The sequence below is a fragment of the Rhagoletis zephyria genome, unplaced genomic scaffold, assembly GCF_001687245.7.
Source record: "Rhagoletis zephyria isolate East Lansing unplaced genomic scaffold, Rhagoletis_zephyria_1.1 Rzeph_scaffold_01424, whole genome shotgun sequence".
NCBI lineage: Eukaryota > Metazoa > Arthropoda > Insecta > Diptera > Tephritidae > Rhagoletis > Rhagoletis zephyria.
Genome location: NW_016158508.1, coordinates 57,064 through 63,156, shown reverse-complemented (window position 1 = coordinate 63,156; position 6,093 = coordinate 57,064).

The window sequence follows — 6,093 nt, the reverse complement described above, 5'->3', positions numbered from 1 at the left end:
GGAGATTAATTTTTCTCAAAATTAAAAAATTTTTATATTTTTCCAAAGCTATACGCTTTTTACTTTAAATAAGAAATCCTTTTCGCCAAGGGTAGGTTTGCCATGGAAGCCAAATGACTCTCCAAATAGTTATGCTGAGCATATGGTTCAACTATATTTAATTTTTTTTTTTCATCACTTTAAATATTGCTTTTCAATTCTTCCTACACATTTGTAATTTTTGTAAAATACTAAAAACGCATTTTCGTGCCATAGAGTGGGCTGTGCTTTAGCGATTTATTTCTTCCCGCCAAGTAACAAAACTGTGTTTATTATTTATTGGAAACTTTTACTTGCGAAGAACAGATTCAAATACATATAAATTTTGACGATAAATCATGCTTTTCCTAGTAGCTGACCTTTGGAGATATCGTTTGGGCCACTGTTTCGGGGTTTTATAGGGCCGCCAAGTTTATGATTACCATGGTCCTCGGGATTTTTAAAGAAACTTCTTATTGTAATCTGTTGTCTGATTACTTCAGCAGTTATTTAGCTAGCTTTCATGCCACAAAAATTCTTCCCTGTTATATTTCCGGGCTCTTCTTCAAATAGTTCAATACGATGGGATATTATGGGCCATAATTTAACATATGAAAATAATAAAAGGATCAGTTCATCCCCTTCGTATTAACCTGCGGGCTGTGTCGGAGCCACAGCAGCTAAACTTAAGATCACATTCAAGTTAAAAACGGTACATGAAATATTCGTTTAGATTGTATTGAATTGAATTTAATAAATCAATACTTTACTATTTTATTTTTATTAATACTTAGCAATAGAGAAGCAGATCCACATTAACTTCAATCACATGTAACATCAGTTTATAAATAGATATATGCCATGACGTGCATCGCACTGCAGAAATTTGTATTACTTTTTATATTAGCCTACGTCCCCGTAATAGTATTCTTCTTCGTGTTCGTGCTCGTCTTCGCATTATCTTCGTCTTCGGATTTGCGCATAAGTTAACTAAGACTTCTGAAACAGCTGGGAAGTCTCCTAAATATAGTTAGGAAATATTGATATCCGATATTGTGATACCTAAATATTTCATCTGTCTGATGAATTAAGTTAAATGTGATTTTTTAAATACGTGACAACGCTCCTAAATACAGTTCAGAAGTAAAGCCTTTCTAACCGACTTCCAAAAAAGGAGGAGGTTATCAGTTCGTCGGAATATATATTTTTTTTATGTATGTTACCGCATAACTTCGGACCACGTCAACCGATTTCTTTCCATCGGAAAGGTAGTTTCTCAGAGGCGGTTCAATACTAATCTGATTTAGATCCGATCATTGGATCACGAAATATATATATATATATATATATATATATATATATATATATATATATATGAGNGAATATATATTTTTTTTATGTATGTTACCGCATAACTTCGGACCACGTCAACCGATTTCTTTCCATCGGAAAGGTAGTTTCTCAGAGGCGGTCCAATACTAATCTGATTTAGATCCGATCATTGGATCACGAAATATATATATATATATATATATATATATATATATATATATATATTTATATGAGAATTGAAGTCGGTTTTGTTTTTTTTGCTTAAAAATAACTTGTTAAAGCCATTTCATTTGATACCCATACTTTTAGTAATTGCTTTAACTTATTAAATAATTAAAGTTAACCTTGCTAAACAGGTGGCAACCCTCTTTAATATTCTAAATATTTAAACTAAGGATATCTGACCACCTTCGTTTCACGTCATATTTTAATATTTCATTTAACTTATACATACTTTAATTAATAGCCCAATTCTCTATCGGTGACAACATTTTTTTTATTGACAAATTTAAAATTTTCATATGTTTTACCGTAATAAAAACTGTGACAAGAATTTGCCACTGATGCAGAATAGATATTTATTTAATATTTTTTCAACATATGTATATCGTGAATAACATACTAAAATAGTATGTACTGAAGTAGACAAAGCACAAAATAAATGTTCAGAAGAGTGGAAAATTTTTGGAATTTTTCAAAAATGTTAATATGTTGTAGAGTTCTAAGAATTTTCTAGGTTTTATACACAAATACCATGAACATCCCAGCCAGCAAAATCATCGTAAACGAACTTGAAACTGGTTATTTTCTCGAGGAAAACCCGACTAAAATGTCGTCTATGATAGCCGTTTACGATTCGTTTTCGAGTACTTTTTCGCTTGAAATTGTCGAGCGCCTAAGAACAGTCGTAAACGGATCAAAAGGCTGATTTTTAACAAATTTGTGGCACCTGTAATATAGGTTTGCACAAAAAAAGTTATATACCGTTTTAATAAGAGCAAAAGGCGGAATACGCCTATATTTTTACTTATTTAGTTATTTACATACAATAATTAAAAATAGCTTTTTATTGAAGGTCCTATTTCGAACTAAGAAAGCCCATATCTCGATTTCGGAGGCTAACTTTGAAAAACGGAGAAATTACTTTTTTACTTATGACTCAATCTCTTAAAAAAATTGGTTTAGTCCAATACCCAGAAAAAAGTTGAGTATAGTGTTATCGATATCGGCAAAAACACTTATTAAACGTCGGCGTAGTTATATAAGTTAAGAATAAGCTGCCTTTTTTGCGCGATAACACGACGAAAGGTTGGAAAATTAAAATATTAGGATTGTGCTAAAAAATCTGATGCCGTAGATACCAAGTCAAAAAAAAAAGATTGTCAAACTATAATATTGAAGAGCCTGTATTTGTTTACATCTGTTTTGCACAACAAATCTCGGCATAAATCCAAACTATCCGTAGGGCAATGTTGTATAACTTTTTTCCTTAAATGTAATAAATGTTAATATTTTTCTCAACAAGAATTTTTTATCAAAATGTTGAAGCATTTGACGTTTGAACTTCGCTATAAATGCACGATTGAATTAATTATTTTTCATTTACTCTAGAGAAATTGAGGGGAGGGGATGACATATAAAAAAATCCCTCGAAAATTTTATGTCAAAATTTTAATGCAGTTGATTGATTAATCCTTATTAATACATATATGTTAACTAAATGATTCATTTGAAAAGCCAATCTTAACTAATAGCAAAATATAAATTTAGTTTAGTAAGTAGAGTGAAGTTCTAAACTTACATTTTATTTACTTATATTCATACAAATAGAAGAATATTAACAGGAAATATGACTACTATTTTCTTACTACAAAAATATCGTCACCCTTATGCCAGAAGGATGAATGTGCAAATTTACCAATTTTGGGTTATTGGGTTGACTCAAGAATGATAGAATACAAGATTGCGCCAATGAGAGAGGATTTTTGAGCGTAATTTTTGCGTGACGTCATCTTGGTGCAATTTCGAGAGAGAAATGCCAAACCACATATAAAAATATGTAAACAATGCAGAAAAATGTGTTAATTTTAATATTACATGGCCCAATTTTGCAGAAATCAATAAGTATACAAAGTTTGATTAATTAGGAACACGTAGCAATAATTTTGGACAATTTTGGAACTGTGTGATGGAAACTAACACATTCTCATTTATCTTACTAATACATATGCAAATTTTGCGTTGGTTAAAAAGAGACCATAAAATAAGGCCATAAGTTGGAGGAAGACGGAAGAATTTGTACAAAAATGTTTACATCAGATTTTTCACACTGCCCTTTAGAATTTGATAGAAACTTGTAGGTAGCCAGTGACAGAAATCTCTATCAGTCTTGCCACTCAATTGATTTGTCAAATGATAGTCACTGTTCTAGCAGGGGAGCTTAGCCGACGACGCTTTAAAGGAATTTGAAGGAATGCGACAAGATGCCGAAAAAACTTTCATTTGCTTTTCGCACACGTAGAAGAAGTATGCACCAGCCTAGGTACAGAAATCAAAGTACCGCGATACAGCAGTCGCCAAAAGAATCGCTTTAATGTGAAAACCGGAGACGCCGAGGCATACTATCACATTGCTTTTTACATTCCCTTCTTTGATACATACATTGCTCATTTGAAAAGCCGGTTCCTAAACCATAAATCAGTTTTAAATAATTTTAGTGTTTTGTTTCCAAAGTATGATTTTAACGAAAAAAAACATTCAAATGCTTAGATACCTTGCAATCTGTTAAGGATATCCGTGTGTCTAAACGTAAGCGTCTTCATAGTCCATCTAAGGAAATTGCTGCCGTTGTACGTCAGAATAATCTTCCGACGGACCTAATTAATTTATCCTCTCCGTGTCCTCCAGTATCAGAATCCTCAGCCTCCAAAGACCGTGTAACGAAATCTGCTTCGGATAATAAAGAGCCTGAAGTATCTTCCCCTTCCCCAATAGAAGTGGTGGCCTTCCCTATCCTCAACTACTAACGCAGAAACTCAACCCCCTCCACCGGTAGTCCAGTCTGATACGAGGAAACTAATTGTGGTTCCTCCAAAAAAGTCAATCTTTGTTTCTAGATTTTCGAGAGACACTACCGAAGACGATATAAAGCTTTACATCTCATCAAAAATTACAACTGTCGACTTAAGCATCGCAAAATTTAATTTTAATTACGAAAGAAATATTGCTTCATTTAAAATTGACGTAAATTTAGAAAATTTTAATGCGCTTCTTAGTAGCTCTTTTTGGCCCCCCGGAGCTTTCGTTCGTGAATTCGAATATAGGCCCAAAAAAGTAAATAACTTAGCTAATACTCCGCGTCATAACACTGAATCAAAAAACTAATTATTAAATCTGCTTTAAGTATTTATTACCAAAATGTAAGAGGCTTAAATACTAAATTAACGAACTTATACTTTAAAGGCCTTGAATGTAATTATAATATTCTTTCTTTTACTGAAACGTGGCTGAAACCTCACATTTTCAATTCAGAGGATTCTTCCAAATAATTATCATATCTATAGACAAGATAGGGAGGACAGAATCGGCGATGGCGTGCTCTTCGCTGTAGACTCTTCAATACCATCTGAAGAAGTTAGTCTTCCACACATTGATTCAGTAGAGTTCAAATGCATTCGTGTACAGGCTGGAAAAGGGTCTATTTACTTAGCTCTGTGCTATATCCCTCCCCGATCTGACACATTGGTGTATTCACGACTCATCTCTTTACTGAAATCAGTTAATTTACTGACTAAACCTTCTGATTCAATGATTATGTTGGGTGATTTTAACTTACCAAGCATATCATGGAACATCATTGACAATGATATCATACCTTTCGCGTCTAGTGCGTGCAACAACGTATTTTTAGAGGAGATGGCTGAACTCTGCCTAACTCAGGTTAATGTACTTCACAATAAGTTTGGTAAAGTATTAGATCTTGTTTATGTTGATGATGCATCTAAGTCCGTTGTAAATAAGTGTGATCCACTAGTTTTGCCCGAAGATGTCTACCACCCTGCTATGGAGGTATCTTACGAAGTTATAAGTGATGGTCAAAATTGCAGTACCCAAGCATACGAGCCAAATATTCGCTTTGATTTTTCAAAAGCCAACTTTAAAATGCTTAGCAAGGAACTGTCTAAATTTTCGTGGCCTGCATTTAAAGAAAATATTGAACAAAGCGTTGCACTTTTTAACTGTACTTTACATAAATTATTTGAAAAGCATGTGCCTAAACGTATGTATGTTCCTGAAGAGCAAACACAGTTATGGTTCACTAAAGAACTGAGAAATTTGAAAAACAGAAAGTCGCGTTATTTTAGATTACACAAAAAAACCGGTTTACAATCATACTATGTAAAATACTCACTTTTGCGGCATAAGTTTTTTGAATTAAACCGTCTAGTGATAATCAAACAATTTCTAACATGCTCGCTCAGTTTTTTAAATCCAATTATTCCAGTAACTCACATGCTAACATTGACTATCCTTTTAAATTATGTCCAATGAACTCAATAAATATCCCAGTAATATCTCCCGATGATGTAGTAGTTTATCTGAAATCCTTAAAGCGGTCCTTCAGTTATGGTCCTGACCAGATCCCTACTTGTATTCTTATAAATTGTTCTGATTATCTCTATGAGCCGTTAACAGCGTTATTTAATTTATCTCTTAAAGAGGGCGTTTTTCCAACTATATGGA